This window comes from Nelumbo lutea, chromosome 1 (genome assembly GCF_056320005.1).
Source record: "Nelumbo lutea isolate HS-2025 chromosome 1, American lotus-T2T, whole genome shotgun sequence".
Taxonomy (NCBI): domain Eukaryota; kingdom Viridiplantae; phylum Streptophyta; class Magnoliopsida; order Proteales; family Nelumbonaceae; genus Nelumbo; species Nelumbo lutea.
In genome coordinates this window covers 15,937,157-15,949,596 of record NC_142684.1, presented here as the reverse complement: position 1 = coordinate 15,949,596, position 12,440 = coordinate 15,937,157, and the positions used below count along the sequence as shown (strand labels likewise).

At 40.1% G+C, this 12,440-nt stretch overlaps 1 pseudogene; it reads right to left on the bottom strand.

The window, feature by feature from the left end:
- Nucleotides 1-1,884: 1,884 nt before the first annotated feature.
- LOC148873683 (cytochrome P450 89A2 pseudogene) lies at nucleotides 1,885-4,010 on the bottom strand (annotated as a pseudogene).
- Nucleotides 4,011-12,440: the final 8,430 nt, after the last annotated feature.

The following is a 12,440-nucleotide window of genomic DNA, read 5'->3' as shown; positions in this document are numbered from 1 at the left end:
TCCAACTCAAACTAAAACTCCTAATTTCCTACTCAAACTAAAACTCATAACTCTTATTTAAGAAGATAAAATAAGATAAGGGATAAGGTAGGCTGGCAGTGAGTTCTCTTGACGTGTTCAGATAAAAGTGGGCCCACCCCTATGAGTTGTCATGTGGGCCCCGCTCTACTGCTGCTGTCGGGTGCGTGCACGTGGCTCGTGGTGCCGCTGCACACGGTGCCGCTGCCGTGCAGTGCGTGCGCGCGCTGCCGTGCGGTGTCGGGTGCGTGCTGCACGCTGTCGGGCGGTGTGTGCTGCGTGCTGCCAGGTGGTGCATGCTGCGTGTTGTCGGGCGGTGCATGTTGCGCTGCCAGGCGGTGCGTGTGGTGCACTGCCGGGCTTCTGTGCGGCGCTGCCGAGTGGTGCGTGCTGCTGCCTATGACTGCGCCGCAGTGTGCTGCCGGTTGGTGTGTCCATAACAGCGCCTCCCAGCGAGAACGACACTCTGTTCGTCCGAAGCTGAGGTCCTTAGCTAAGACCTCCAATTAGCGCATTTAGCAGGGCAGAGGTCAGCGCCCACCACTAGACCAATGGTGCGACCACACATGGCGAGCTCGGATGACCGCCCTATCAGGGCCGGATTGCATCCTGACCATCCACATGCGTCCGCTATCAGGCGGCCTCAAGTGTAAATAGGGCATGCCACCCCCAAGGTAAGGGGTCTCTCTCTCTCTAGCCACTAGACTTCCATTCTCTCTTTCTCTCCAGCTTTCTGCGACCTAATCCGAATTCTTCGGACTTGTCCACCCTCTTAGCTACCCCCTCGCTAACTTGACAGTCGGAATCCCCGCCTCGGGTTATCACCCGGGGCCTTTGACGTTTCCTTCCTTGTAGATACTCAGCCTCAGCCGACGTCAGCTGACCTCGGGCAAACTCCACTAGTCATTGGCCACAACGCACTTCGGTCTCTCCCAACCCTTGGCCTCGACACCCCTCGGATTCAATTGGTCATTGGCCTCGGCGCCCCTCGGATCCATCCATTAGCCTTCTCGTACAAGAAGCAGAACAGATTTACTGTGTTGCACGCCCTATGCCAAATCCGAGCGTCAACAAACTCTAAATACATGAACCAAAGAGAACAGTTTGGCTGTTTGGGAGCTTCTTCCAGGTCGGTCACACGTTATCCCATGCAGCCCCTTGTTTGTTCTTTTCGTTTAAAGAATATTATGTGCAATTACCATTTTACCCAGCACCCATGGTAACGGGTAATTTGGTAATAAACTCCCAGACACTAGTGCAGGGTGTTTTATACAAATAGCCAAAGTTTTTCCCATGAACAAAACCTTCCAAATTAAAATATTAACTACCATAGAGATTTTCTGCTTGTTTTAAGGCTCTATTCTACCTTAACAAAAGACCCATTTATTTAAAGATCCACCCATATTCATTAATGACTACTTCAATATATAGCCTCTTCCCTCCATTAACGTGGGCCCACAAAATCCACTATACCCCAATTTGCTTTAACAAAATGAAACCACTAACAAGACTGATTCTAACAAATACACCACTAAGTTATTAACATGATTAAAAATAGCTAATAGATCCTAATACAGTCCATGTGTTCAAACATGTAGCAAAAAAAGTTAAGATCTCCTGTCAAAACACCCTTCATTCCAATGTACATCTCATACATAGTAATGCATCCATATTAGGTGCAGAGCCATTAAACCCCTGGAGTGAGATCTCCTCCCAACACGATTTCAGCATGATTTATGTGTTTACATCTCATCGTGGGACTGCAATCCACCATTTACGATATGTTTGGATATATCGTGTTGAAAACTTGGAATGTATTGGATAGAGGTGCAACTCAAGTGGGATTAGATCTGTTCATGAATTAAGTTCGGGCTTGACTTTTGTTAAATTTTGAATGGAACCCGACCCAAATCCTATATCCAATACAGTTCTATAAGTCAAACCTGAAGCGCGGCCCCTAAACAGGTCTAAGTGGGATTCGTGTTGAACTTTTTGTCAAAATTTGGATAAAGGACCCATGCGTGAAGCAATGTAAATTGTTAACTGGGGCAAGCTCAAGTTACAATTGTAGATTGTTAGAACATTTTTGTTTCATTAGAGAAACTGTAAAACAGCAATACACAACGAACGAACTACACAAGTGATACTAGAACTCAAATGAATTTCAACATTAGTCAATAAAGAATTCATCAACCAAAATGGGGACTAGAATCCCAACAGCCTGACAAATCAAAACCATGAATCGCCCATCGCTAGAGAATGAGAAGATGATCTCGACCTAATGAGATCATCATATCATATTAGGAAACAAAAAAATAAAATAAGGTACCATGAGATGATGATCTCATGATATTTATGGCAGAGCATTCAAGTTCTGCTTATTATATGAGCTTAATTAAGTAGTGCTAGCGTAGTATATATCTTTTATCGCATTCTCGGCGAGATGTGAGCCCTCAATGGATTCTTCATCACAACCGTGAATTCCAATTTCTCAGATAGGTCAACCTCTTCACCATCCACAGCCGTCCATTCAAATTCTCTAACTAAATTGGCCACAAAGCACTCTAAATGAAGTAACGCTAAACCAAACCCAGCGCAAATCCTTCTCCCTGCACCAAACGGCATCATCTTAATCTCCCTGGATCCCGTTATATCAAATACCTGCTCCCCTCCATCATCACCACCACCACCACCACCACCCAAGAATCTCTCTGGTTTAAACTCCATTGGATCCTCCCAAACCTTTGGATCCCACCCCATCTCTGCTACCATGAAATATATTATAGAGTTCTTCGGTACAACATATCCATCTATCTTAATCTCCTCCGTCACAGCATGTGGCAGCAGAAAATGTGCAGGTGGGTGTCTCCTCAGACCCTCCAACACCACAGCCTTCAAGTATGGCATCTTCTGCAGATCTTCCTCTTTTATCTCTTCGCCGGAACCCACCACCCCTTCGATCTCCGAGCAAAGCTTTGATTGGATCTCTGGGTGCTTCACCAGGTTCGCCATGATCCACTGCAATGTGGTGGACGTCGTGTCACTGCCTCCGCCCAGAAACTCCCCGCACATGTTCACCATCTCCACCTCTGTGAGCCTCCTTCCTCCGTCTGGAAGTCGGAGATCGAGTAACGTGTCGACATAGCTGACGATCATCTCGTCCTTCTCTTCATTGTCCCTTCTCATTTGCTTTTCTTGCCTTGCTCTAACGAGAGGAAGAAGAACACTTTCGCGACTCCGCTGCAGTTCATAGACCTCGTTCCACCGCTTTCGAAACAAAAACTTTCCCAGTCTAGGCATGAAAGCTAGTATGTTATTGTTGTTGAAGTTTATTAGGATCTTCTGCTCAACCTCTTCAATGTCTCTGATGACTTTCTCATCGAGTTTCTCCCCGAAGCACATGAAAGCTAATAAGCCGAACATCGAGTACCTGAAGTGATCCCGCGGCCTGACTGGTTCACCGGATTCAGCTTGTTGTTTGAGCTTGTTGATTAATGTATCCAAGACCCACTTGCGGCCACTGCCGTAAGACTTGACCCGTGAAGGGTGGAGGATCTCAGTGATGATGTTACGACGGAGGAGACGCCAGAGAGGGCCGTATTTGGCAGAGCCGATGTTGTGTTGGTTGCTAGAAAAGATGCTCGCATGCGGCAGAGCTGGTGGGCGATCAGCGAATGTGGCGCCATGCTGGACGATAGCTTTGTGGGCGAGTTCATGGTTGGTGATGAAGATGGTAGGAGTGGAGCCTGTTGGAAGCTTGACAATGGGGCCGTATTTGGTGCGTAGGTCTCGGAGGATGGGCTCCAAATCTAACAAGGATTTGCAGAGCCAATAGAAGCTGCTAATTATGGGGACGCTAGGGGGACCTGGTGGGAGGATTTTAGGGCAGTCTGTGACTGTGTCGTGTGAGAAGAGACTCGTCAGCAGTTTAACGACTGCACCGACGCAGAGAGAGACGAGGAAGATGAACCAGACCTCCATTATTAGAGAGAAGTGTGTCAAGCTGCGATGCCAAAAGCAAAGCAAAGCACTGCTCTTTTATATCTGTAAATTAAATGTCGGGAGAATTAGAGAGAGAAAGTCAAGATTGTCGATTTATGTATGTTTGAAGATGATCCAAACCTCCATTAGAGAGTGAAGTCAAGCCACGAGAACAAGAATCAGAGAGGAAAGTCAAAATTGTTGATCTAAGTATGTTTGATCTTTATTTCTGCGTGAAGGCTAATGTGGACGTAGCTGTTGGTTCATCTTCATTCCTTTGGGATTGGATTAGTAGCTCGAGATCATCTTTGAAGGATTAGTCTTTGCTAATCAGCTCTAGTTCCACTCTGTTCTGTTATCATGGAAGGTGATGCAGACTGATCTATTGTTAGTGAAAATTCAAGCCCACCATGGCGGCATTTAACAACTATTGTCGATTGCAGGAATCTCTTACGAGCTTATCTCATCTTGCCAAAATTTTCCAGTCTGGCCGACAAAACATGCATTGAATGTCTAGAACTAAGACTTATCTGTGTTTCCCAATTTTCCGATCCAGTACGCGGGACACCTCTGTTGAGCCACTTGAATGAAGTTACCTACGGGCTTCTATATAAAAAGAAATAAAAGGAATTGTTATTGGTGATCATAGTCCATGGTTATCTAGCTAGGTTTATGAGGGAGATGCTATTCAGATTTTGTTTTGTTGTGACACTTTGTAGACAAGAAATTATGGTAATAGATCAACATGGTCCATTCAGATATTATTGGCCCAATTTCTATTTTGATTAGATTGGTTATTAACAATCGATTGTGTGACCAGGATCAGATTGGAATAGAATTTGTTAAAGGAACCATCTTGTACAAAATCAGATATTATCCAGGGTTGCTGTTTTTCTTATTAGTTTATACCGCAAAAGTGTGAATGAGAGTGAAATTTTTTGTTTGACTAAAATATGGCAAATTTTGAATTTGGTTAGTCATCTCTCATTGTAAGTACAGAAACATAATTTGAATAATCATTTTTCTCTTCATTCAAATTCGTCCCATTAAGTTTTATATATTTAATTTATTAACTCACATTAACATATATTAAATTCTATTTTTGATTAAAATACCCTTATTTTTGAATTTGGTCTCTCTTTAACTGTGAGGGTACAACTTATATAATTTTGATTATATTTCTCCTCATTCAATTTCCTCTCATTAAGTCTTATATTTAGGCTCATTTTTATTGAATCTTATATTAATTGATCATATTAAAAATATAAGCATGACAAAGAATGATTATTTTTATTGACGATAGAAATAAAATACAAATTTAAAATCAACTAAAAATGGAGTTGTTTTCTTGTGGCATTAAGTCAACAATTCAACCTCAAAATGTGTAAATCCTTGATGTCATAATCAAGTAATAATAAAAATTAAAAAAATAAAACACACAAAAGTATAAAAATACAAAATAATTTATAGAAGACATTTGGGCACATCTCTAATATCTTATATTAATAATATGAAACAAAAAAAGATTGAAATATAGAAAGAAATTAAATAGAAAAATTTAGAAAGATATCATTTACCACCTTGCAAATATGTTAGCCTTTGGAGTAGACTCAATACAATGGGTGAGGAGTTCATATTAGCTACCAACACACAGTACCAACAATGTCCCAACAATCCATCCCAGCCATACATTGGAAGCATCACCGCATGAATGGCAAGGGAGATTGATGTGGACAGAAGGACAAGTTACATGTAGTACTTCAAGTATACAACAATAAGCATAAGAAATACCAAGCTAAAAACAACAAAATAAGTTGGATTTTTAGGGATTTCAGACCGGAACTTGAGGTAAAACTCCTCTTGGAACAGTTTCGCTACAGTAACAATGGCAGCAAGCTGGCCTCTCACGCGGACATGCAGCGATGGAGGGATTGGAAGGCGCCAAAATGGGTCGACTCCTCAAAACCCATTGAAACAAAAGACCCCTACAGAAACAACCCCCTTCTCTTTTATAAGACTCATTGGTTTGCTGGACAAGCTAGTTAAAATATTTAGACATAAGCCCCTAGAATGTTTCCCTCTAACTAACAACTCCTTAGGAACAAAACTAACTTCAAATGAACACCTAAATGATAACTTTTGTTACATAAAGACCCAAGAGACCAAAACCCAACAGAAATGCACCCAACTGCCCCTGACCAAAAACCTAACTTATAAAATGATGAAAATACCCATGATCCCAAACTATCAACAAAGCTACCCAAAGACAATTTGGGATCCTACTACAAAAACATGAAAAACAGAATACATTCACACATTTCTTTTTTTTTTCTTCTTTTTTTGCCTCATAACTCCCGTTGGGTTAAAAAGAGCTCGACCCTATGCGACCAGCAATTTTAGGAGCCTTGCACATGTTTCCATCTAGTTTCATAAACCCCTCTTCACTAATCCAAGAGTTCTCAATTGATGGTTTCCCTTTCCACTTGACCAAGAACCTGAAATAGGCTCCATTTCGAGTGTTGGTAACTCGGACATCTTCTACACCCTCTACTTGTTCAAACTCATTAGGATTACTGGTTCTTTGTGCTAGTCCTCACCCATCATTTGTTGTTGGTTCTAGCTCTCCATGATAATCAAAGAGGTTTGCTACATTAAAAACGGGTGAAATGCATAAATTAGTTGGTAGCTCAATTTTATATGCATTGTCACCAAACCGTCTCAGCACTTGACATGGACCAATATTTTTCTGCTTCAACTTATGGTAGGTCCCAACAGGAAACCTCTCAAGCCGCAAATAAACCATGACTAGGTCGCCCTCATGAAACTCTTTCATCCGGCGATGCTTATCCTTAGCTTCTTTATACCTTTGGTTGCTTTCTTCCAGCTTCTATCGTACATTCTCTTGAATTTCTCGAATGGATTCAGCTAAAGTTTTGGCATCATCACTCACTCACCGCAACCCTATTATAGGAGCTAGATTAACAACGCTTTTAGGTGACTGACCGTACACAACCTCAAAAGGAGTCTTCCATGTAGATCTATTAATTGAGTCATTGAAGGCAAATTCAGCTTGTGGTAGGATAAGATCCCATTGCTTTAAGTAGTCTTTGACTAGGCTCCTCAACAAGTTGCCTAAGCTTTGGTTAACCACTTTAGTTTGTGGGTGAAATGTACTGCTATATTGTAGGATAGTACCCATACGCTTCCATAAAGTTCACTAGAAGTGACTAAGGAATCTTGTGTCACGATCTGATGTGATAGATCTTGGCAATCCATGCAACCGAACAACCTCTTTAAAAACAAGTTAGTTACATGAGAAGCATCAGAAGTCTTTTGGCAACCAATAAAGTGGGTCATTTTAAAGAAACTTTCAACCACAACAAAAATAGAGTCAATACCCCTATCTATTCTTGGAAGCCCCAACACAAAATCCATAGTAATATCAGTCCATGGTGCTTTTGGTATGGGTAAGAGAAGATACAAACTTGTATTTTGTTGTTGCCCTTTAGATGTTTGGCACTTGTGACATCTATCAACATAATAGAACACATCCCTTTGTATCATTGGCCAAAAGTACCTTTTGGAGACCATGCCGTGTCTTTTTGCGATCAAAATGTCCCTTGCAATGCAAATCAACAATGAGTAATGCCCTCAAGGATCCTGATGGAATACATAATCTATTGCCCAAGAATAGATAACCATCATTCTACACAAACTTGCCACGAATATCCTTGTCACCTGTTGTGTAGCTTCTACAAATAGGGCCAAAATAAGGGTCATCTTGGTATTGGTCTTTGATGGAGCTGAATCCCACAACATTAGTAGACATTGTTGACACCAAGTGAACTCTCCTACTAAGAGCTTCAGCTACCCGATTTTGCTGTCCAGCCTTATGCTTCAAAACAAAATTATATTATTGTAGAAAGTTAACCCATTTATCATGTCTTCCCCTTATCTTCTATTGGGAGTTAAGGTGTTTCAATGCATCATGGTTTGAATACAACAAAAACTCCCATTAGATAAGATAATGCCTCCAAAACTTCAACGCTTGCACAATGGCATAAAACTCAACATCATAAGTGGAATACCTCCTAGCATCATTGAGTTTCTCACTAAAGTAAGCAAGTGGACGACATTCTTGGCTAAAGACAGATCCAATCCCAACATGGAATGCATCACATTCAAATTCAAAGAGCTTTTTAAACTCAAGTAAAACTAGTACCAGAGCTTTCGTCATCCTCATCTTTAGCTCTTGGAAGCTTTTCACAACTGTGAGAGTCCAAGTAAACTCACCTCCTTTCAAGCATTCAGTAATGGGTGCCACAATAGTGATGAAATTCTTTATAAACCAATGATAAAATGTTGCTAGCCGATGAAAACTACGAATTTCAATCAAGGTCTTTAGTGTTGGCCACTCTTGAATAGCTTAAACTTTTTCTTGATCCACCTCAATCCCCTTGGCTGAAACAACATACCCCAAATACACCAACCGATCTATCATAACATTACACTTCTTCAAATTTACATATAGATGATTTTGTCTCAAGACTTATTGGATTGCTCTCAAGTGTCCTAAGTGGCTATCATGATCTTTGCTATAGATGAGTATGTCATCAAAATAAACTACCACAAACTTCCCCATGAACGACCTTAAAACTTGACTCATGAACCTCATAAAGGTGCAAGAGCATTAGACAACCCAAATGGCATAACCAACCATTCATAAAGACCTTAGTCTTGAATGCAGTCTTCCACTCATCCCCCTCCTGGATACGAATTTGATGGTATCCAATCTTCAGGTCTATCTTTGAAAAAACTTATGAACTAGCAAATGTGTCTAATATGTCATCAAGGCAGGGCATGGGAAACCTGCATTTAACTGTAATCTTGTTAGTGGCACGACTGTCAACACACATATACCAACTACCATCTTTCTTTGGTGTGAGCAAAGCTAGTACAACACATGGGCTTATGCTCTCATGGATCTGCCCCTTCTTCAACAACTCCGTTACTTGTCTTTGGAGCTCCTCATGCTCCTTAGGGCTCATTCTATAGTGGGGTAGGTTAGGCAATGCTGCTCCCGACATTAAATCTATATGATGTTGTACATCTCTTAGGGGAGGAAGGCCATCGGGTAGTTCTTTAGGCATCACATCAACATACTCATGAAGTAGCTTCTTCACCAACTCTGGAATATGTGTTTCTTTGCTAACTTCTTTTGTAACCAGCACGTAACAACATCCAAATTCCCATCTTCTTGAGCCAATTTATTTGAGGTGAAGAGAGTAGTGGTTGGCTTTGTTTCCTTCTTTGGAAATGAATCAAGTTGCATTGGTTTAAGAGTTATCTTCTTGTTGTCTTTCACAAAACTGTATGTGTTCTTGTCCCCATAATGAATGGTCTTACGGTCATATTGCCATGAGCGACCTAAGAGAAAATGGCATGCATCCATTGAGACAACATCACACCATATCGATTCTTCAAACGTATTACTAATAGAAAAATTAACTGGGCATTTAGAAGAAACTCTTACCTCATTTCCTTTGTTGAACCACAAAATATGATATGGTCGGGGGTGTTGAACAGTCTTGAGTTGTAATTTATCCACCATCTCTTGAGAAACAAGATTCTCACTGCTCCCACTGTCAATAATCGGGTTATACAACTTCCCACCACCTGTAGAACGTATTCTAAAGATATTTTTTCTTAATCAGTCCCCTGGTAGTGATTCTTGAGGTGCAATCATAGAGTGTCGTATCACTAGAGCTTCACCCTCAATATCCCCATCCAAGTTTTCTTCCTCTAAAGCATTAGCATCAGTAGTTTCAGCCACTTGCTCATCCTCAACATGGCCTATATCACCTTGTTGTTCATCAGTGATTTTATGAACCAAATGTGTTTGTCCTTCAATCATTCTCTTAGGACATTCATTTAAATGATGTCCCAACTCCATACACCTGAAACATCTAATAGTAGGCTACCCTTGATTGCTTTTTGTTGCATTTGAAGTCCCTTGGATTGTATGCCTGTTTGGTTGATCACACGACCCCTATCAGCCCCAACACTTCAATCTACTGACGAAGATGTACCTTGGACAGCACTCAACCTCCACCCTAAGCTCCGACTCAATTGAGCTTCAACCTTTAGAGCTAGCTGATATGCATCCTTTATCTTATACGGGTAATGTAGGCTGATATGATCATGTATTGGCAACCTCAAACCATTGATATATCTACTAAATTTTTGTTGTTCAGTTTCTGACATATTACTCCGAACAGTTATTAAACTCTTTTGTGTACTCCTTCACACTCTTTTCCCATTGCCTTAAATTCTGCACCCTTTGGTAAAGAGTTTGCTCATAGTTGGGTGGTAAAAATTGGGATTTTAGCTTCTCTTTCATTATTCCCCAAGAACTAACATTTCTTTCTCTATCCCTTTGGTAAATTTTCCACCAATCTAAGGTTGTCCCACACATCTTTGTTATTACAAGCTTCACTTTTCTTTTTTTCATTCATTTCTTTCCAATCAAAATAATTTTCAATGTTGTCCAACCAGTCTAGAAACTCTTCAGGTTCCAACTCACCATCAAACTCAGAAATATGAAGTTGGACATCATGACCTTGATTAGATTGTAAAGCTTGCACTATTTGGTCTTCCCACTGCTGGTTGTTATTCCTTCCATGTTGATCACCATCAGGTTGCTCAATGTCTTCACTTGATTCTTCACTAATAGTGTCATTGAGTTGTTCGTCAACTCTAGGAGCTTGTCTTCTTCTTCCCAGCCCCAAATCATTTGCTACGTCACCATCCCTAGCAGCATTTTGAGCTACAAGTTGAGCAAGATGTTCAATCTGTTCTTGCAGTCCTTTTATAGCCTCTTGGAAAACCTCTACAGTGACATGTTGTGGTCTTCTACCACCCCTACCACGTTCACCCATTGCAGCCATAATATAGAAAACACAAGGATGAATGAACTTCGAAGCAAACCCAAGGAAAGAACTTGCTCTGATACCACCTGATGTGGACAAAAGGACAAGTTGCATGCAGTACCTCAAGTATACAACAATAAGCATAAGAAATATCAAGCTGAAAACAACAAAATAAGTTAGATTTTTAGGGATTTTAGACCTAAAACTAAGGTAAAAATCCTTTTGGAACAGTTCCACTACAGTAACAATGGCAGCAAGCTGGCCTCCCATGCGCATACGCAGTGATGGAGGGATTGGAAGGTGTCAAAATGGCTCAACTCCTCAAAACCCAAACACCCAATGCTTGAAAACACTAGCTAGGGCTTAGCTACAACTCAAAAAAGAGAGAAATAAACAGAAGACCCCTATAGAAACAACCCCTTTCTCTTTTATAAGACTCACTGGCTTGCTGGACAAGCTAGTTAAAATATTTAGACATAAGCCCGTAGAATGTTTCTCTCTCACCAACAACTCCTTAGGAACAAAACTAACTTCAAATGAACACATACAAGATAACTTTTGTTACAAAAAGACCCAAGAGACCAAAACCCAACAGAAATGCACCCAACTGCCCTTGACAAAAAACCTAACTTATAAAATGATGAAAATACCCATGGTCCCAAACTGTTAGCAAAGCTACCCAAAGACAACAATTTGGGATCCCACTACAAAATAATGAAAAATAGAATACATTCACGCATTTCATTTTTTTTCATTTTTTTTTTTTTTGCCTCATCAGAGATGCTCCCTATGTATTGGTGAAGTGGGCTATTGGGATAGTGTTAGGAGCTAATATTTTATTTCAATCGTTGCTTGTGTGGCTATATTTCATTGGGAGTACACTATCCATTATATACCTGTTCATAGGTTGGGGTTGAGTTTTTGTAAAAATTTGAATGGACTCAACCCAAAGCATTAGCTTGAAGCAGTATAAAATTCATGAGCTAACCCCAAGTAGGGTTGTAATTAGATCTGATCCGGATTGGATTGAACAAAATTTGATTACGTTTCAATTATTAAAAACTTGCATTCAAATTCGATTTAAAACTTGATTGGATTTGAAGATCTCAGATTCGAATTTGAATCCTAATGGCCTTGAATCATATTCGGATTTAATCTGATTCTACTTTTTTTTTAAACACAAAAATGTTAATTACTTTTAAACTTTTATAAATAACAAATTAATGTAAATATAAATACTAAATTTATATATAATAATATATAAAAATATAATTTTCTATAATTTATATAAAATTAATATATTAAAATCAATAAATATTATAATTGAATCTGAATTTTAATTGAACCAGATGAAATCAAGTCCAAATCCTATCCAATTATTTAATTGGATGCAGATCGCAAAATTTAAATCCAATCCAATTACATAAAAAACATTATCCGAATATGAAATAATTGAATCGAATGTTGGATTAGGCAGGGATTCTTGGATATCATTTACAGGCTTAGCCCAAA